The 22298-nt window shown below is 36.1% G+C and overlaps 1 protein-coding gene across 1 annotated transcript in view; it reads left to right on the plus strand.

Moving 5' to 3' along the window:
* The first annotated feature begins 658 nt into the window (after window positions 1-658).
* LOC113068885 (rap1 GTPase-activating protein 1-like) overlaps window positions 659-22298 on the plus strand; it is an 83370-nt gene continuing 61730 nt past the window's right edge. Inside the window, exon 1 of the mRNA XM_026241785.1 lies at window positions 659-887. The gene's annotated coding sequence lies outside the window, so the exon portion shown is untranslated. The remainder of the gene's footprint in view (window positions 888-22298) is intronic.

The raw sequence follows: 22298 nt of genomic DNA on the forward strand, positions 1-22298 counted from the left end.
AAATCATTTATTGTTTACAGATCCACTAATACCAAGCATTGCATTTTCGTACACTTCTTGAAATTCACCCTAAAACAAAACCCTGTATGCATCCTGATGTTTACAACCAATGGCTTCATAAAAACACAGTTAGTAGATCGTCTCTAGGGTTGAATCCCAGTGTCCAAAATCTCAAGCACAGCGCTTACACATCACAGCAGCTCAGACATTTGATCTGTGAGTATAATTTGTTTTGAACGGGTTTCTGACCTTGTCCACTTTATGCTGTTTTGCAGAATGCAGGTCCTTCATGGAAAATTGTAAGAGGGTTATTAAAATGGATGTGGGCTTTCATAATGCAAAATAGTCAGATGGTGGACTGAAGCGAGTTAAATTACATGTAAAATTGATGCAATTGTCACCAGGAATCCAGACTATAGCCTTTCTTATATATATATAAACACACACACACATAGATATACAATACACAAGTATATTAATAAAGTAAGTGAAATATATATATATATTTCACTTACTTTATTAATCATCGTCTGAATACAACTGCACATATTCCTTAGTAAGCAGTTAGGCTACTATGTCACTGCAGTTACAGATGTCTCCATGCAGTGTTGCTCTCTCTTTAAGTATATTCAACAGTTTCAGTATGATCAAGGCTGTCATGTGTAGATATCTCCGACTCCTCGGCGTCGATCTGAGGAGGAGTAGCCTGCAGTTGTACTGAGAGGAAAAGGAGAGCTCTGTTTTATTCAGTTCATCGCTGTGTGGCATACCTTGCTTGTGTTCTTACAGTTTAAACGCACATTGTAACGTTAGTTAACTGAGTGCGCCCACATCACCGGACTTCACATTGGTGACAACGAGAAGTAAACCAAAGTAAACAGAACAAGGTAAGCCGACATGCTTTTTATGCTTTACTGTAATGTGACGTGAGATATGGAAAAAAATAAGGCAGAGGACTACAGCTTACGCAAGAGCACTGGATTCGTTTTGCGCTTATCTGTAAGATGAAATACATAATAACGAATCCCTCCTTTTCGTATAGCCTATTCGCGCTATAGTTTGGCTCGTATGATACTGTTTAAAATAGTAAGCTGCTAACATAGACTGTGTATATTTTAAATGATTTCCGATGCGTTTACTGATTTGAAAACGCGCCCAAAATGCTGTTTTAGTTTTGAGAGAGTCTAAATTCGAGTGCGCAGACAGTTTTATAGGAATATTGCGGATGTATGAAAGGGTATGGCAGATGAATTTGGGTTAGGAGGGTTGACTATACCTAAGGCTACAGTAGGTTTAATGTGATTATTGTCTCATTTTGAACGCATGACATAAACACTGAATTTCAGATGCTTGTGCCGTTTGTTGACTCGTGCAGTGTTTCTCAAACAACCTACACTATTTCTGAGTGGTTTATATTAAGTGTGGTATTTAGGCTAGTAATACTTAAATAAGTTGATAAAATGCACTTTTTGTGTGCATGTATGTTTTTACGTTTTACTTATTTTAAAACTATAGCCTACGTTCATGTTATTATGTCTAATTAATAATTACACTGTAGACCCTACACCTTAACCCTCCCACAAAACTAACCTTAACTGTAATTCCACCTCAGTATTAGCTAAGGTTTTTTCTCCAATACAGCATGAACTCAGTAATTCAACAACTTCTCAGTTATGTATGAAACCCTCGTCCCCTGAAGGAGGGAACGAAGACGTCACGTCAGTAATGGCCGACGAATTGGGATCTTGGTTAGATCCACTTTGAGTGTAAACTAAACGAGCCAGTGCACATTGGCATGTGATGATAAAGTTGTCACGTTATTGTTCGTGCCTGTTCTGAATGTTTTTTTTTTTTTTTTTGCCTAATGTTGTGGGATATGCATAGTGGCACTTCATAGGTGATGTTCTACTCTCAAAGAGTGAGCTGAACTCGTTCAGCGCACTTGCATTGGCTGCCAACTTGCATTGGCTGGTTTAGTTTAAACTCAAAGTGGATTGCTGTCTCTAAGTGATATCCAAATTCGTCGGTCATTACCAACATGACATTGAGTGTGACCGACTGAAAGGGAGCAATGAATTTTAGATGCAAGTATCCTATAGTTTAGAGCTGCAACTAACGATTATTTTTTCTGTCGACTAATCTAACGATTATTTTTTCGATTAGTCGACTAATCTAACGATTATTTTTATTACAATAAACAATTCTTATATAAATAGTTCTTTTTTTATTAGTTAATGAATCCTTTGGAGAACTTTACAAAAAAAATATAAGTAACTTACAACTTCTAATATAATATTTCAACCTTTATTCATTTTCAACCAATGTGGTTGAAGTTTTTACAGTATAAAATAATAAAGAGGCAAAGAAAATGATTTTACTATGGTAAATATGAGTTTATGGTAGAGTTTATAATTAAACCACAGTAGCCATAAATTTACAGTTGTCTGAGACGTCATGAAATGTTCTTTAGCATCACAAACCATAAAATGTAGTCAGGGTCCTGCTATGGTTTAGCTTGATTTCCAGAGATCTGGAGCTGATTCGGGGTAGCTTGGTGGTTTGTGACTGTTGTCTCACGGCGCGCTGTCTTTTAAGGGGCCGTTCACATATCACGTAAATTCCAATGTAGGCAAGGCAAGGCAATGTAAGCAAGCATGCTCATAATGGAAGCGGCACGGTCGCGACGCACTCTTTTTTCCAGGCGCGTCCGCACCACATCGAGTTAAAAACTTCTCAACTTTTCAGAATGCCGCAAGCGCAAGAATAGCAGATTTTAACCAGGAAGTTGGTCACCAGATCACACGGTAACCTGTTAAACTGTAACCGGAGAGCGCCAAGATGTTTTCCTCTGAGGTGCTCGCACGCGCATCACAGTTGTGCTGCCGTGGTCCACCATATCGGTTTTGTGACGGGAACAAAGTATGCCAATACGCGAGATGTAAACAAACAGTGTGACGCGTCGAAGCATTTCACGCACGTCGATGTATTTTTGTAGTCGACGTAATCGATGACGTCGACGCGTTGTTGCAGCACTACTATAGTTCATAGGAAAATACACCTTGTATAAAGAGGGACCAATAAAATATTATTTAATATAGTCTATCATCATCCTACTATTGGGTTGCACCATTTTTTTTGTTTGTCATTATTACTCATCTTTGTCCTATGGAAAACTTATTTTTATGCGGAATACAAAAGGTTAATTTTCTGATAAATCTCCTGGTTGCTGAAACTGAGTGAGGACTGGGGCTGTCTTTCTCCAAAATAAAAAAGAATTGAAAAAGCAATGTACTGTGCTATATTTCAAGTCTCATAAATGATCAACAGACTTTCTATGAGGAACAGGGAGAAAAGTAAATTAGTTACTGTTAATCTTCTTCTCCAGTGAGCTGTTTACTTTAGAACCACTGTGGCTGGAGCATCTCCAGAACCTGATAAGTCACAATGGGGAACAAATAATTTATGTGAACTGGACCAACATTGAAAAGAGCATAACTCTTATGATCTTGACAGCAGCAAATGTCCATATTTTCAGTGGATAGTGATATAAACCTTCCCTGTTTCTTACATAAAACTTACAGGCGATACTTTTTTTGGAATCCTTTTTTAAACGTGGTAAGCTCCAGGGTTTGGAATGACATGAAGGTGACTAAATGATGACAGAATATTTATATTTTTGAATAAAATATTTATTTGAACTCAAATCAGGTAGCAGTGTAATAGCTAAAACACTTTCTTTTTTTTTCTTCTTTTTTTTACACTTTTTGAGTGTAAGTGCAAAGTAGATTTTTGTTGCTGTCAGTCAACAAGCACACTACTTCTGTTGAACAAGTTTTTTGAAGTAATCTTTTTAAAGATTTCTGAATTTCTTTGCTTTCATGGAGATATTAAGCCCATGGTGAGTGCTTGGTCCTTTCTGAGCTATTCTGTTTGATGCTAGACTATTCCTCTCATCTCTGTCACTACACACAGAGCAGAAGCTCCCTTTTGCTTGCAATGTCAGCGGTATTTCATAGGGAAGAAGGCACACACTTATATCTGTCTTTTTCCATTCCCAAAACCATCTCAACTGAAAGAATGAAGGAAAATTGTAGTGTCTGTGGGTTGCTTTCCATTTGCCTGAATATTAAAAAGTAAAGTCTATATGGTGCATGTCAGTAGTTCTGTATTTGTTATTGTTGTCCCTTGAGGGATGTTGCTTTGTGGATACTGAATCTATAGTACATTATATCTACATACAAATACTCTTAAGACAAAGATACACACATCAAGCTGTTGTGTGGAGCAGAGTACTGTGAGACGGATTTGGAGACTGCATGTGGATCAAGGGCAGTGTATTGTTTTCTTTTGCTCTTATGTTCAAGCTTTAGACTTGAGGATTGCTACAAGTCACACGAAAAAAGGTTGAGTAGTCAAGACAAGTCACCTTTATTTATAAAATACAGAGTGTTTCAAAGTAGAGATAAACAGGACAAATGTGATTCAGAGATCAGTGCTGCTGTAAAGCTAAAGAATTGATTTAGTTTAGTTCAATTACTGTGTAAAGATCATAAATTAAGTACTTTAATTTACTAAGAAAAGGGTTCAAATCAGCTTTAATTTGCATGAATGTCTGAATGTCTTCATTATCAAAAATACAGTTTTACATATAAAACATCTTATTTAAAAATTAACATGTTAAATAATAACATTAAAACAATAACAAAATGTATAAATAAAATGTTGTTTATCAAATTTATAAAATATGTAATTATATGTTAATCATGATTCATAATAATTAATTACTCTTAAATTATTTTTTTGCAAAGTAGGTTTATTGTCTGATACTTATGTGATAACTTAATTGTCAAATATATCATTTTACATATATAATGTCAAAAAAAATTAAAAAAATCTAAAATGTCATGAAAATATTGAATACTTCTACAAATATTTAAAATATATATATATTTTTTTTTAATATATATATTTGAAGGAATAAGATTGCTGTGAAATTGCCATGGTCAATCATCTAAGGCATAATTTGACTTACTTAGCATGACTTCAATATACTCTTCTCTTTTCCCCCTTGGTATGATTCATCACAGTCAAGAAATTTATTTAGTTATAAGTAGTAATTCTTTTTATTCAGAGTTCAGCAGTGACAGAATTCAATCTCACTCAGGGTCAGTGTAGATTACATCCCTCTGCTCTTCTGTTTGCTTACCATTTAGAAATTAATCTCTGACATATTCCTCATAATCCTTGTCCCTCGGATATTCATAGGCTGAAGATTGTAGCAGAATCGATAGTGTGTTGTAAAGACCCTGTCTTTTGTGTGTTACAGTGTGTTACAATACCCTGTGTTGAAAAGATGGCTAAATTTGTTGTAACTTTATATGATTTAGTGAAAAAGACAGACACATATGTGAGATGTCCACACTCTTGGTACATAAGATAGAGGCTGCATCTTTAGTTACTATTTCTGTGGTGAAAGTGGATATCACATGGTGTAGCACATCTGCTTCTCCGCCTGTTGCGCTCAGCTGTGATTCTGATCCGGCCTCAACAGCAGCACAGCATCTTAAACAGTGTGGCTCATCAGCGGTAGTCTGATGTCATACCTCATGTGAACTGCAGTTCTTTCAAGTCTGAAGATGAGAATTTGAAGGAGTGAAATGCTGTGTATTGCATGTAGGTCATCATTTTCTTTTTTGAACAAAAACATTATTGCAGCAACATAAAATTCCTAGCAGTTTCGACCAGAATTTCTCAATTGTTTCATCCATAACTATGGAAACAAAGCAAAATATGCTCAACTGTTTAAAAGTGCATTTATTTGATCAAAAAAACACAATTATTGTGAATTATTATTGCAATTGAAAATAAAAAACAAATATACACAATACACAAACATTTATTTTGTAAACAAAACTTTTATTTTGGATGCAATTAATCGTGATTTCTAATTTGACAGCACTATTTAAAAAACAATGTTGGCTATTCCTGTGGTGGGGAAAAAAAAGAAACATTTTTTTTCTTTTTGCAGCCGTTACAGTGTCATATGATCCTTCAGGAATCATTATAATGTGTTGATTTGCTGATCTTCTTGCTGATCTTCTTGCTGATTTTCTTGATATTATCAGTGTTGAACAGTTGTGTAAAACATTTTGTGAAAACTGTAGCTCGTGCTGTTTTGTATGAAGTAGGCATCTGATGTCCAGAGAATAGACTGGGTGTGCTATCTAAGACTGACAATGGATGTGGAAATACGTGTATGGTGTATAATAAGGACACATAGTGTGATCTGTTGTGTTATGATTGTACTTTACACTTTTTTTTATCCCCATTTCATATGGCTCCAGAGGGGAAAGATAACACCGGGGGGCTGGTTGTGTTAGATCTGCTGGTTTGGAGCCTGGTGAACCTCATAGTAAAGGATCAGTGCTGTTATTTTCAACAGCAGTGGGGTTTCTGATATGGATTATGGACTTAAAAGACATGTTGGCAATGGGTTTAATTGAATATTGGAAAACTGTTTTATGTAGTCTTTTCTTCCCCAATTTTCACACTGTGCTTGTATTCATATTGAGGTTAATACAGTATGTTCGGTGGATCAAGGTGCAGACCAGGGCCGGCTCAGACTCTGTTGGTGCCCTAGACAAATTTTTTTTTAAAATATAACATAACATAAATACTGATAATTATTAGCATAGATAAGTAGTAAATAAATTGTTAATAAATAAATGGAGCTGTTGAAGTGAATTTGATGAGTGAATTTGTTAATTTCAACAGACAACAAAATATAGGCTACATTTTGTAATTTATTTGTAGATGTTAGTCAGCTAGCTAGCTAGTTAGTCTTGTTAGCATACCCATATCTTTCATTTCAATTTTTTGCATTAAGTGAAAATGTACATACTTAAACTTAATTATTTCATTTTATGAATGCTAAATTATAGTCCTAGTCATGGTCTTTTTCAAAAGACATTTAGACCATTTTTGGTGACTTAAAAGCAAGCAGTGATGTAATTAAAATGAAAACAAAATTACAGAAGCTTAAATTTATTGTAAAGAAAATAAAGTAAAATTAAATTAGTTAACTCAAGCAAAAACTTCCTGCCTTGTGTGCCTGATAATTTTCTTTTTTCACTCATTTTCTTTTAGAAATGATACTTCAAAGAGCAAATAAATGGCAAAACTATTTTAAGTGCATGAATAATTAATTCATTATGAAGCAGTGTTTAAATTAAATTAGTCATTAACATGGCAAGTTGTCAAATCATATATTGTATTTTGTATATTGTATATCGTATATCATATATTTAATCAGTTCGATGATCAATCAGTACTAAAATTATTTTCAGTTTCACTTAAGTTTCCTGTAAGAAATTATTTTGGACGCATGAAGGGTGTAGCACGTAACCATGATTGTAAGCCTAAAAGTGATATTTTCTGATTCTGACTGGTTGATTAGGATGTTGCTCCAGGATCAAAAAGCATGTTGATGCAGGAAGATGTTGTACTTGGTGATATCACCCTCACCGTCAGGTTGATAAGAATTGGTTGCTAAAAATGATTATAATGATTATGACAGACAAAGTTATGTGACACCTTCAAGTGAAAGGCCAAAGGTTGGTTCACATATCTCTGTTGGGACTTTTTTGATTGAGCTATTATCCCAGAAAGCATAATTTAAAAATCACCTTTTAAGGTTAAAATACATGAACACAGAACTGTGACTGCCTTTGAGGGATTGAGATCTTTCACATTCTGTTGATCAATTGTAAATGTTCCCTAAACTTGTGGGAATGATGTGTCAGAACAGAACAAACCGAGGCATTTGTCCAATTTCTGAGTTTGACCTCCACAGATGGGGTCCTTGTATTCATGTTGTTTTCAGTAAATATGTATGCACAATAGACTTAAGGTGTTTTTATAGTATCTATTCATAATGGGAAATCTGGTCAATGGAGAGTCAAATTTCCAATGACATAAATCAATAGGAGGTCTCCAGTGTTGGCCATTACCAAGTAATCACTTTACCACTAGCTACCAAGACCTTGGCCATTAAAAAAAAAAAATAAAAAAATATATGTGTGTGTGTGTGTGTGTGCCAGTGAGTATATATATAGATCAAACCTTTGCAGTCTTTGCTATCAGTCTTATAATGTAAGTGCATGGGAATCATGGCTAAAACATAAAAAAAAAAAACCTAGACAAATAAAACCAAATTAAACCCTGTAGCTTTTTTTATTATTATTGTATGTTTTAGCCATGATTCTCATCCACTTACAATATAAGACTGATAGACTGCAATGGTTTGAGCCAAAAATCTCAGTTTGTGTTCTACTGAAATAACAAATTTCACCCACATCTTGGATGGGGGTAAGCAGATGAACACCAAATTTTCATTTTTGGTGTTGGAAATATTCCCCATATATTTTGGTACTGTACATATTGACATGATAGCTTCACGGAGTTGTTGCAAATTTGTCGGCTGCACATCCATGATGCAAATCTCCCGTTCCAACACATCCCAAAGCTGCTCTATTGGATTGAGATCCGTTGACTGTGGAGGCCATCCGAGTGAAGTGAACTCATTCTCATGTTCAAGAAACCAGTCTGAGATGATTTGAGCTTTGTGACATGGTGCATTATCCTGCTGGAAGTAGCCATCAGAAGATGGTTACACTGTAGTCATAAATGGATAGACATGGTCAGCAACAATACTCAGGTAGGCGGTGGCATTTAAACGATGCTCATTTGGTTCCAAGGGGCCAAAAGTGTGCCAAGAAAATATACCCCACACCATTAAACCACCACCACCAGCCTAAACCATTGAGACAAGGCAGGATGGATCCATACTTTCATGTTCTTTACAGCAAATTTTGACCTTACCATGAGTGTGTATATATATATATATATATATATATATATATATATATATATATATACTGGCATATTTCCATGAGAAGAAAACCTGGCCATGTCCCTTTTGACTGCTCAGCATGTCATCAGATAAAAGGCTTGTCTGCCACTCAGCACTCTGCCATGTTTGTACGCTCATCTAAGAGACAAGACCTCAGATTCTCTCTGTTAGGACATCTGGATGAATATTGCTGCTTTTGGTGGTGTATGAGTTTGCAGTAACTGAGCTTTAAGCAGGAACAGATCTGTCACCCTGGATCCCGCATGAGATGCATAAAGCTGCCTCAGGGTTTCTCCTAATTGGCTGCTGGATCTCTCCAGAGGGACCTGAAGTGGTAGGCTGGAACCTGGTAGGAACGCTTTTGAATGAAATAACAGCACACACATATTATAGCCTTAAATGACTCTTGTGATTATGTAGTTTATAAATCCCAGACATTAGCACTTTAACTTAGAAAAATGGACGTACTGTATGCAAGTGTCCAGCAGGATTATGGTTAACATGATTATCGTTCCTCCCAGGCCATACAGTACATTGGTTTCTCTGAACTGCAGTAATTTATGGTGCTTTCTGAGAACACTTGCTCTTCCTTTGATAAGTGTTGTATGGCACCTTGCCTGTGTCTGCTAGATGTTTAACATCTGGAATGACCCTTACGAAAAATAACCATGGTTTTATTATAGTAAAACTGTAGTAACCCATGGTTTTTTGGCTTATTGACTGCCATTTGTAAAACCACAGATTTACTACAAATACCATGGTTAAACTATGGTTAATATAGCAAAACCATGGTTAATTTGTGGTTACCATGGTTTAACTACAGTAACCATGGTTTTTTGGTTTTATTTGTAGTAAAACCATGGTTAATTTTCGTAAGGGGAGCTCTATAAATCAGTGTCTGATAAGAAAACTGCTGTAGAGGCTGCTAGTTGAAATATTGTAGCTGTTTGTTATAAAAGGGGATTTAAACACATTCACATTCACAGTTACTTGCTAATTGCTTATTCAGATTTTCAGCATACCATAATTGTCTTATAATTGGAAGACTTCTTTTTTTAACTCATCTAACCTTTTTTGAACCTTATATAATCTCTGAAAAACTTATTTGGCATAATATGTCATTTTATTTAGTGAAAATGTCGTTTTCTAAAGGAAACCTAACATTTATTTCAGGAACTAACATTTTGATTTGTTGGTTGATGATTGCTGATATTTTCTCTGTTTGGAGAATAAACTATAGCAGGGGTAACACAAAGGGAAAAAATCAAACGTGGAGAATGCATCTCAGCTATAAACACTACTTTTAGTAGATCTGAGCCTCTAGATTGAACAGGAATTGGCTTAACGGCAAGATTAACTTGCTGTTTGTTGATGGAATATTGATTTAGTTGTTTTGTGCTTGTTTTAAAGCACAACCTTTGCTTTTTTCAGAGTTACACAAATTACCAGGATACGGACATAGTAAAACTGATCACGAGGATTGCGCTCTAGTGTTGCATCAGCCATTCTGACTGGAGACTTTGCTTGATTGCTTTCATTATAAAGACGTTGTATCATGAGTGATGGACAAAGTACGTTTAGTGTTATTTGCATTGATAAATTGTTGAATTGTGTTTGTATTTGTAGCAGACACTGTTTACCAGTTTAATTCATTTCGATTACCGCAAACTGATTACTGTATATGAGTTGCACACTGTAACGTGTGATTGATTGATTGATCCCTTAATGTGTAAGATGACGGCTATTATAACTTGTATTAGCAAAAAAGGATACTTTATAATGCTGCCCTTATGGAACAAAAATATATTGCAATATATTGGAAAATATTAAAAGCGGCAATGATTTGTATATTTTGCAATATATAATATAATATATGTATCATCAATATATTATTAAATGTATTCAAATATATTAAATATTAGAAAATAAAAAGGGAAAATAATATATGACAATATATCACAATATATTTTAAGAAATATATTGGTAAATATATTTTCCTTTCATAAGGGTGAGCTATGTTGTTTACTTTATTGTGACATGAAGAACATTTCAGTTATTCAGTTTGTAATTGTTTTATTGTTTATTGTTTTAGAAACCTTGCGCATGTCCATCAGAGCAATCATTAAAACTATAAATCTCTACATGACTCTAAACGGAATACTGTAGTGGCTAACTAAGAACCAGCATTAAATTCTAATTCAGACCAAGGGCCATCCATACTGGGGTGAAAAGTGGTGACTATTAAGCCCCTTTCACACTGCACGTCGGACCCGGCATATTGCCGGAAAATTGCCGGGTCGCCTTCTGTGTGAAAGCAAACACATCCCGGGATTGAACCCGACATTGAACCCGGGTCGGGGACCTAGTAACATTGCCGGGTTCAACCCGGGACGAGCGCTGTGTGAACAAAAGCCAGATCTAATGGCATGTCGCAGTGATGACGCACATTATTGCGCGACTCTTTTACCGGCTGTTTTGAAGGAAGATCAACATTTGCGATGGAAAAATATGTGCAAACTGTAATGAAACAGAGATCAGTTAGTTTCTCACTTTTCGCGCCGATGCCGAGATCGTTCGCTTGCTTCAGTGAAAGTATAACGTGCCTAACGTCTTCGACTCATACATTACACGTCACACCCTGATTTCACATGTCGTTACGGTATCTTAACGGGTTGTGTGTGAAAGCACGCACATATCCCGGGTAATCACTTGCAGTGTGAAAGTGCAAAATCTAGCGACCCGGGAACAATATCCAGAACACTTTACCCGTGTATTTGCCGGAATGGCAGTGTGAAAGGGGCTTTATAGGGGCCCATGACTGAGGGCCCCTATGCTTGGGACAGTTGACGGCCCACTGCCGCACTGCTGGTCATGAAAGCTTATCATTTGCACTTAAGCTTTGCCAATTTAAACATTCACAACAGTTTAAAGCATTCAAACACAACACGCCTAAAAACTCAATTGAGGACTTGTGCGCCGTGTTCTGTGCACAAACTAGCATATAATGTCATGAACAATCTGATATTCCGATTCACAGATAGATCTAAATTAGTGTGTTTTCTCATTTAAAAATCTTTATAAATGATCTTGAGTGTGATTTGTTATGTGAGATGGGCGCCACCATGTTTGTTTGCGCTGCAGTGCAGAAAGACCTGTCAGTTGGATTTACAGCACGTGAATTCTTCTTTTTCTTACGAAATACAAGTAATAAGTGGCCGCTGAACTGGGTGAAGAATGGAGTGAAATTTATAGTGACTTAAACTATGTGTATCTGATATGAATAAAGCACATCTGCAAATTAAATTTGAATGGATTATTGTTGCTTCCATAGACATATGTGTGTATTTTTCAAACTCTAAATGTATTGTTTTACTAGTTCTAGTGTATTTAAATGTCTGAAACCTAAAATATGCATTATGTGGTTAAGAACACTGCATAGTTGTGATAATATGACAAGAGCAGTGCATGTCTCTCTCTGGCTCATCGGTTAGTACCGCCCCTTTTTGGGGCGATTTCTGTGGGTGCTCTCATAGACTTCCATTAAAAGATTTTTTTTTTCTAACTACAGGCACTGCAAGGCAATCTCAATGAGTTTGAATTTTACCAACAAGAAAAAACTACTTAAATATCTTTATCAAATGTAAAGGTATTTTGCTAATTTAATGCTGTATTTTGTTCCATCGCGAGAGCATGACGGACATCGCATAGACAACTACAGGTGTCACCGAAATGCATCATCTCTCGGAGATGGTGAAAAAACATGAAAGAGGAAAGATGCATATGGATATTAGGGAAGCAGTGTAATGTGATATAAATGAGTAGTGTAATATAACTTAAGTGAGTTGTGTAAACAGTGATTTATGAGACTTCGATTATTTCTTATTAAACTGAAATCGAAGTAAATGTTTTTTTGGGGAAAAACCACATCCTGGCGTCAGTCTTCATTTGCTGCTGAATTGTGTTAACATGCATATAGAAAAACATAAGGAGAGCAAGAGATTGATTTCTAATGTCAGTTTATTTTTAATACTATAGTAGTTCAGTTCCCTTTACAATCTTTAACTAGCCGTTAATTTATCAATTGAATGGGTGACCTATCCTCATTAATTGAGCAAACATTTGCCCCCCCTGAAAGAATTGGCAGGAGCCGCACTGACACTGGCACTGGCTCTGTAAATCATATCTTTATACATACCAAAAATTTTGGTCAGTAAGAAATATTTTTTTATGTATTAGAATGATTTCTAAAGGATCATGTGACACCGAAGACTGAAGTAATGACTGCTGAAGATTCAGCTCTCCCATAACAGGAATACATTACATTTAAAATATGTAAAGTTATTTTAAATTAGTATATTTTGCAATATCGCTGTTTTTACTGTATTTCTTATTTTGAAAAGCCTTTGTGAGCATAAGAGGGTTTTCTTTAAAAACTCTTTTGACCCCACACTTTTTGAATTTGAACTTTTTTTTTTCATTCATTTTTCTAGTTTTTATCTACTGTAGTTTTCCAATGAATATTTTGAAATGCAGTTTTTCCCCCAGATAAAGGTAATATATTTTCCTTGTGATATCTTTCTCTAAAAACTAAGCCAGTTTATAAATTTGGATGAGAAGTCCTTAAAAATCAACCAAAGTCATTTACTGTTTCAATTTGCATACCGACACAATCTATTAGAGCATGTTTATTATGTTCTTGATTATGAAGTGTGCGGTTCAGAAGCTTCTTCATCTGTATTCATGGCTTCTAGCAGTGATGTGCTGCCAATCTCAGTTAGCAGCTTGGCTCATTGCGGATCCCCACCGTAATGTCATTAGCGTAAGCTATGCCATTTGCACTTCATTTCTTCAGCTCTTTACAATTGCAGAGAAAAATTAAGTCCGCATTCATGTCGTCTCTGTCTGCGGCATTAGTAGAGTGAGCAGATGGGATTGCAGTCTATTATTATTGGTAGCATTTAATTTTCAATATTTAGTTTGCAGATCACATTCTGCTTAGCTGTAGTGATTTTAAATAAGCCAAGTCTTTAATAAAGAGCTAAGGAGCAAAGGTCTCGTCCCTTTCTCCTTCACCCTGAGAGATGTTCAGTTCACTTTTAAGTGGAAGATTTAGTTAGGCATTTTAATCTAGAGGCTGGCAAACAAACACACTGCTTTATAGCATTGGCATTTTAAGAAATTAAACTGCCCATCTAATTGCCAGCAAAGCACTTTGTTGTTTGAGATGTGCTGTTTCCTGGTAAAAAAAATGGCAAATGCTTCATTAATTGAATGGGTTTGTTGGCTGCAGAATGCCTGTTGACATATGCTCAGTGCAGAAGCTTATTCTGTTTATTTGTTGGAGTGACCATTGGAGCCACTTACTCAGCACTGATGTCATCTTCACTCTTTTGAAAAATAAAACAATCTGACATTCTGTTGTGATTGCTTGGAGTTTTCACTGCTTCGCTGCTGTTGTCTACTGTATCTGCCACAGTAATTCAAAACATTTTGCTTGCATTATTTGATGTTTTACCGAATGGAACAGATGCTTAGAGAGGATGAAAAGAACTTGATGTTCTTTGGAAATATTGTGCACCAAAAAATATGCTATGTGAAAACGACTATCTTTAAATATATGCATCATAAATTTGTGAACTTTCTGAAAATTACAGTTTGAGATTAGTTAGCATTTACTTGCATTTCATATATAATTTGAGTTGCAGGGAACGAGAGATATTCCATATGTGTGATATTTGCATTTATTGTTTTCCACAGCTGCTGTCATCTGTTATTTAAACTCAATACTAAACAGCATTATTTGATCTTTTTACCAAATGGAACAGGTTTTTGGAGGAGATGAAAAGAACTTGAAATTGTCACCCTGTCTGGTCTCTGTTTCCCTGAGTCTCCACTAGTGGTCTCACTTCCCCATAGGCACCTCACCGTAGGCACTACAATTCCTACAAAGCCTTGTCCCTCCATAACAGTAATTGCACTCCTGTTAATTGAACTCAGGTGCCTTCACTTGATTGTCATTACCCTGTCTATATTAACCAGTCTTTTTCTGTTTGTCTTCATAGAGTCCTTTCATTCCGTCACCCAGTTTCCTCGTCTTCCGACTTTCCAGTTCCTGTTCCTGTACCTATCCCTATTGTTTGCTTGTTTGGATTGATTTCTGGTTTTGACCCCTGCTTGTTGGATTCTGATTTGGATTACCCATTAAACCACACTGCGTTTGGATCTCTTGTCTCCTGTGTTTCCCTGGGTTCCGAGAGTAACAGAAATATTGTGACAGAAAAATGATTAACTTTAAAGATTTGGGTCATACTCATGGTGGTAGTAAATTTGTGCACTTTCTGGATATTTATTAGCATTTACTGGCATTTGAGTCTATATATAATTGATAAATAAAAATGAGGGATGGATCGCAGAAGGGGCTAGAGGCTTGTTTCCACTACAGAGTTTCTATCTCACAATTATGTTTTATTGTTTCCACCATGGAATAAACCAAATAAATAAACAAAGCCTATTTCTCATAATTCTCACTTCACATCTAACAATTATGACTTTTTTTTTTTTTTTTTAATTAAAAGGAAAAAAGTCAGAATTCTGAGATATAAAGTCAAAATTACCTTTTCTCTCCCTGTGGCAGGAACAATCTTTCATAGGGGACAAATGTATGTGTCTCTTAAATTCATAAGATGAACAGTTGGTGTGTGTGTGTTTATCTTCATCAAGTTATCAGAATGCTAGAAGAACAGTGCTCCAAGTCTTCAGAGCTGTGGAAGTAATGTTGTCATTTTATTTTGGAAGGCTTCCCAGGGAGAAAAGTGACAGTAGGTGAGGAGAAAACTGGATGGCCTTCAGAGAGTAACGGGCTAACTGAAAATAGGATAGACAGACAGTGTCTGCGGCTGACAGATAGCCTTTACTTAATGCCCAGTTCTCTTGCTGAGCTGAAGAGCCTGCTTTTACTGAATGATTCATTAAGATGACACTTACACGAGAGCCAAAACCTACTGGCTGGTTTCTGTGATGGACAGTCCAGCATGATGTGTCTTCCCTGAATACTCGCTTGTTTTTTACACTTGCCTGTATCTTGTCTTAGACTCTCCTGAACCCATCAAACTTATTAACTCTCTCTTTCTTAGAATTTGATTGTTTCATGTCCTTCAAAATAGAGCAAAGAGATTATTGAATTTAGAGAGGGAAAGCTGGAACACACTTATAGACTGTTATAAGACAAAGATGTTTTCAAGTTTTGCTTTTCCTTTCTCTTTGGAGTGTTACAAGCTCTTGGTGCATAAAGAAGATCTGTAAAGTTGCGAAGACTGAAGTCTCAAATCCAAAGAGATATTCTTTATCAAAGTTAAGACTCTGACACGTCCCCCTAAAACAACCCATTCAAACACTCCCCCACATGTCTACGTCACTGTGTGGAAATATTTGCGTAATGCCGCCTAAATGTTCGCAAAAAGAAAAAAGCCATGGTTTCGGTAAACACAGCTAGTGTTGAAGCAGCCATGTCAGGGAGATGCTGTGTGTATCTAGGTGAAAGCACTTTATTTGGCCTTCTAAAAGTAGATGCATTTAGGAATCTTTAAGATTGCTCACAAATTACAACGGAAGAGCGATGCATTTAATGGCGGACCGTTTCGTGAAACTAGGAGAAGAGGTAATTCTGACTTTGCAATGACAGTCTGGTGCTTCTGAATCGGCTAAGTATGTTTTCATATTAGTTTAAGTATTTACTATTGTATGTTCAAATGCATAGTTTTGCGCATGTGTGAGAGAGAGATGGTCACACAGTGGAGTCAGCTGTCTTAACCGTCAGTAGCTTGTGTACTGCAAACACATACAAGCATCATTGTGTCTGTCACGCGACTCTGTTCCCCTTTCAGGCTTGAACTGATAGTAAAACTCAGGACATTATTAACAATAATATACAGTATTTGAAAAATGAGCTAAGAAGAAATAATGAACTGACTGAAATCAGTCATTTGGTATCGGAGTACAGTATTGTTGTCATTTATTATTAAAGTTGCATTTATTTTCCACATGCTCTCAAAACAGAATGTTCTTCTGAATCTTGCATTCATGTATCTCAGAGAATCCATCCACATACTCCGTGGTCATGCACAGACAGTGCAGCGCTTGGCAGTTACGGCAGTGTGAGTCTGTACAGTGTGCTCTGAATGAATGTTATATAGGGCATCCCCGGAAGCTCCAGGTGTATTGCTGCATCACACAGATAAGAAAGTCATTTAGCTCTGCTGTGATACATAAGTACAGCTCTCTCTGCTGGACAACTTGCGAGATACTACAAGTATGAATTTCTGAGTAGTTTCACTGGACACGAAAGATGCTATTTTTGCTATTTACTTGACATCCTGCTGTATGCAGCATGATATCAAGTTATAAATACATGAAACAAATTTATTAATTAAATGTGTGAAGATTTGAGTTTTTAAGCAGTCGTCTTAAATGAAATTCAGCAATACTTTGTTTAGGTCATTTGAAACTGTTAAATTAACGGTCATCTTAAGAAAATATTATTATTATATTATTTCTCTTGTGCAGTCTTGTTAGTGAGACTTTATGCATGCTGTGTCGTGCTGTCTCATGATATACATATTAGAAAAGAGAGTTGCTTTTATGCACTACTTTTATGCAATAAAACTACTGGAATTTGTATTTATTTATTTTGGCCTGTATAAGGAAATTCACTTTTCATTGCAGTTTCATTATCTGCCAGTAGGTGCCAGTACAGTGTTGCCCTGAACAGTATGAGCATCTGACGTTGTACAAATGGATGCATAAATCCATGTGAAAGAGAAGGATTGAGCTTTCAGCCTAAGAAGAGAGAAATGAACTCTGGTTGTGTGTCATCCTTTGACTGTAGGTCTGTTCTAGCTGGCACAGGAGCATCATAGCACCAGGCATCCATTATTACTATAATAGATCTTCTCTCCATGGCACTAAAATCGATGGGCATGGAAGAGGCCCATAAACAGTCACTTAGTCAGGTCATTGATCCAGCAAGGTGTTTCCTGGGATGAGAGAGATCTAGTGTCTGCTGAGAAAGTGAATTTGATGGTCTTCTGTTTATGCACTGTGATGAATTCTGAAATCATTTTTAGAGAATGCCTCTTCTTAGCATTCTAACAGTAAACTTAAGAAAGTGTGTAATGTGTGTCTGTAATGTCTGTGTGTACTGTATTTATGAAAGGATCATGGTGGCAAAATTCTGATGATCCTTATAGGGGTCAATAACTGAAGAATCAAAATTCCCTTGCTCTTTTGACATTTAAAAAGTCATTGTACTATAAAAACATTCTGTAAGTCTCAGAGCTCAAAATGTTCTCGTTAGCCTTAAAACAACTTATTGAAGCCAATCTGCACTATTGCTTTGTCTGCATTACAGATCATCTGATATATGTAATGATTATTTATGCATTTTAATCTAAATCAGAAGCATCCATTTTTTGATGTAGAAATCTTGAAAACATTATAAGTGGACCTCGGAGAACAGTACAAAACCATAAACAATTGACCCTTTAATATTCTTCTTTGTTGGCAGTGGTTTTCGCTTCACCACTCTTTCATGGATGCCTTGGCCAGTGTCTTTCAGGTAGTGGAGTCCTGAACAGTGACCTTTAATGTTGCAGGAGAGGCCTGCAGTTCCTTCGATGCTGTCCTTTGTGGCTTCTTGGATGAGTTGTTGCTGTGCTCTTGGAGGAATTTTGGAAGGTCAGCCACTTCTGGGAATGTTCGCTGTTGTGCTGAGTTCTTTCCATTTGGAGGTGATGGCTTTTATGGTGTTTTTTTAGGTCCAAGAGCCTTTGAAATAGCTTTGTAACCCTTTCCAGACTGGTGTATTTCAATCATCTTCCTCATCATTTCTGGAATTTCCTTCATGTTTGGCATAGTGTGCCCACATTACTCGGTAAGACCTTTTAACCAACTTTATGCTGTTATTAGGTTCTTTTTAAGTGTTGATTTAATTGAAAAGGGTCGGCAGTAACCAGACCTGTTTGTGTCTAGTCCAGCTGAACCTCATTATCAAAAGCAGTTTCATATGTCAGGTCGAAAAGCTGAAAAATTCTGCTTCCACAGACAGCAACAAGGAATGTCTAAAATCATGATCGTTTCACATCCTGTCTACCGAGATGCCTGCACCTGATCAGTTTTTGAAGGCAGCTTTGATATATCCTTTGTTGCATTTGATATCCCACAATCCTGTGCAACTGAACAGGATTTTGAGGTGGGTCATAGCAAATTCAGTGCACAGGGCCCAGAACTCCTAGCGATGCCCCTGAACAGAACAGATATTGAAACCGATTTGTGTCCTTTTAATAATTTCTCAGACAAAATTTTGCATATTTATATGTAAAACTGAAATAAATAACAAAGCTAAATTGAAATTTTAGAAACGAATTCCAAATCAGATAAATAATACTAATTAAATAAATCTCTTCATATAAAAATTAAAGGCAACCACTACGTTTAAAATAAATAAATAAAGGTTGCTACAAACATGCAGCATGAGCAGTTTTTGATTTAAATTAGAAGCTAAAACAGAATAGTCTGACCATAACTTTGTGCAATTATGCTACATAAATAAAAAACTATTTAGAACCTAAAGGCTATTTTCTATCCTGTTTTATTTCATGCAGAAATTTTATGTATCTTGAAAACGTGATAAGTAGACCTCAGAGACAAAGGTAGTTTGAGACCTCTTTAAGTTTTTTTATTTTATTTTTTTTTTTCATGTGAGTCCAGTTCGTCTAGGGAAGCTCATGGCGTACTCGAACAAGCGTCTCTTTCTCAGTGTGTCTGCAGCGGTGCACTGAGCTCCAGTGAAAGACTGCAGTGTGCACGAGGCCATGTCTGCTTCCCTTGCTGGGACGTGAAGTCATGTGGACACTTCTTAACCTCTCCTAGCACATCTACGGTCTCTTTAAACATCACAAGCCCATGACTGCCTGTGAAAAGCAGTTCTGTTTTCCATCTGAAACAAGCTCCAGACACCCATAAAAGAGTTTTATGAGTAAAGATTTACAGAAAGTAATCTTGCTTTAGCATGGCTGAAGTGCAGAGTGAAAGACTGATAAAAATGAAATGCAGGCAAAGATAAGCTGTAGTTTATTTCCAGCACAATTACTTTTTAAATACCAGCCCCCTTTAAATCATCTCTTCTCCATTTGAAATATAGTCTTAACCTTGGTCAAACCACTTTCATATGCTGTGGCCATAAGCAAGGTGTTTATCATGAGACAGAGTAAATGTTATAGTGTAATTAACCCTCCCGTCTGAAGGGAAGCAGGCTGGACCTTTTCACGCCACAGGATAAACGGCTCATAAACAACTACACCACTGTCTACATTTTTTATTTGAGCTGAAAGCAGATTTTTGATGGAGCTGTATTTTTCAGAGCCTCTGTGTTATTACAGGAGTTTTCGAACTATAGCCTATGAATTTTCGCCTTGACTCTGACTTTTGTCTTCACCAACATGTAATAAGTTCAAGGCTCATATTAGTTCCTTGGTCTCACTGTTGAAAATCCCCTTTGCTCAGGTGCTGTAAAGGGACGTGAGGGTTTATTGGCTTGTGAATGGGACCTGCCACGTTCATTTGTTTGAGATGTAACTGATATGTCCTCCGCCTGCCCCTCAAACAATAAGCATTCTCTGTGGAGCATCTTGGTCTGTCTCAAGCCTTGAAATGATGAACAGCGGTGGTCCGGAGCAAAAAAATAAGAGCTGTGTAAACAGTATTCTGGTTTGATCAATGTCTACCTGGCAGTTTATTCCCTAAGAGCAAATGTCTTTCAGTTGAGAGCAGCCATCTGAGTCAATGAGGACAGGCTGTCTACTCTACAGATGGATTGACGATATATTCAGGCACATGATGTCAGGGCTTTCATGTAGCAGGACTTTCTGTAGGTAGATAAATCCATTTCATTTGGTTGGCCAGTCAGTCACTATAAAGTTAGATTTGAATTGAGGACTACGCCCCATTTCACACTGTATGTATAAGCAGTTGCAAGAATGTAAATACAGGGCCTTAAATTAACACTCACCAAAACTGCCTGTTTTTTTTTTTTTAGGCCCTGTGTATATATGTGTCTGATATATACATATGTAATGTTATAATGATGCACATTAAACAATTAAAAATTACAAATATGATTAAAACACAATGTATAATATTAAAACTTGTGTGTATGTATGTATGTATGTATGTATGTATATGTGTGTAGTTAAATGATTAATTGCGATTAATTGCTTCCAAAATATTTTTTTTACATAAAATATGTGTGTGTGTGTGTGTGTGTGTGTATATATTTATTACGTATATATAAATAGAGAAACATGCATGCATATATTTAAGAAAAAGTGTATGTTTATATATTAAAAATATTTACATTTAAATTATATGAATTTAAAAATATACTGTAACTGTAATTTATACATAATATACACGGTACACACACATTATGTAAACAAAAACTGTTATTTTGCATGGAATTAATTGTTGGACAGCGCTAATATACAGTATTTAATAAGTATTTATGTATTATAATTAATAAGTATTTTACAAATATTAAAAAATATTATATACTCAAGATATTATAATACATTTTTATAAATATAAATTCTATATTTATTTATGTAACATAGTATTACTCTGTTTTTATTAAACCGTGGGTTAAAATTCTGTTTTGCTCAAATGTTTTAAAGGATAGTACAATTTTCTGCTGATTTTAGCACACTATGTACAATCAAAATACTAAACAAACAAAAAAATATGATAGGTGCTACAATTCTAACACTTTAGTGTTTATGTAAACAATGTAAACCAGTTGTACTCGTTGATATGGATGCCACATAGACATAAAAATGTGATGTTTATGTGTGCGGTGTGAAGCAGGCCAATTTACTGGATGTCTTTGTGTGCATGAGTTTCCTCTTACAGATCTTTGAGTCAGTGGAAAAGTGCCAAGGAGTCATTTTATTGAATTCGCTGTCGTAAACCTGGATTTCACCCATGAGTCAGCAGTTTTAGACTCTCTTGTCAGTGTGGTTTCAGCCGCTGGCTAGATGTGTTGGACCGTCTGGGTTTGAGAGCAGCACGTCAGGGTCAATAAAGACTATCTCTGAGGAGATCTCAGCTTCTGTGTTCTTTTGGAAGTCTGTGTGCCATCCAATCCTGATAAAGAACAAAAAAACACGTACCAGCGAGAGTCCAAGAAGACTCGAAACTGCTTAAAAGCAGATAAATCCTCAAACTCAACCATGGCGCAGAGCAGCTGTGTTTTGCTCAGTCAGAAAGACATTACTGCTAGACTCAGACTTTACTGTCTCCCTAGTCCTTCTGTGCAAAGCAAGTTTTTAAATTACTG

This window comes from Carassius auratus, unplaced genomic scaffold (assembly GCF_003368295.1).
Source record: "Carassius auratus strain Wakin unplaced genomic scaffold, ASM336829v1 scaf_tig00000254, whole genome shotgun sequence".
NCBI classification, from domain to species: domain Eukaryota; kingdom Metazoa; phylum Chordata; class Actinopteri; order Cypriniformes; family Cyprinidae; genus Carassius; species Carassius auratus.